The following is a 302-nucleotide window of genomic DNA, read 5'->3' as shown; positions in this document are numbered from 1 at the left end:
ACACTCCAGGGCTGGTCCCACCCGCGGGAGGGCGCGGTCGCCAGAAGTCGGTGCCCAGCCCCAAAGCGGGTCTAAAGGCGAGCCTGGGGGCGGCCCGGCCGGCAAACGACCTCGGGAGAGCCGATAGCCTCGCCGCCGGCGTCCCTCCCCGCCGAGACCCGCCTCGTCAGCATCTTCCCGCAGCTGGGCCCGGGCTTGGCCCCACGGTGGGTCACGGGGCGGGCCGTGGAGCGGGCGCAGCCCGGCCAGGCCCAGCGGGGTCCTGCGCGACACACTGCCCGCTCCTTTCTCCTCGCCGCGTG

The sequence above is a fragment of the Myotis davidii genome, unplaced genomic scaffold (genome assembly GCF_000327345.1).
Source record: "Myotis davidii unplaced genomic scaffold, ASM32734v1 scaffold247, whole genome shotgun sequence".
Lineage (NCBI taxonomy): Eukaryota > Metazoa > Chordata > Mammalia > Chiroptera > Vespertilionidae > Myotis > Myotis davidii.
This window is presented reverse-complemented; position numbering follows the sequence as displayed.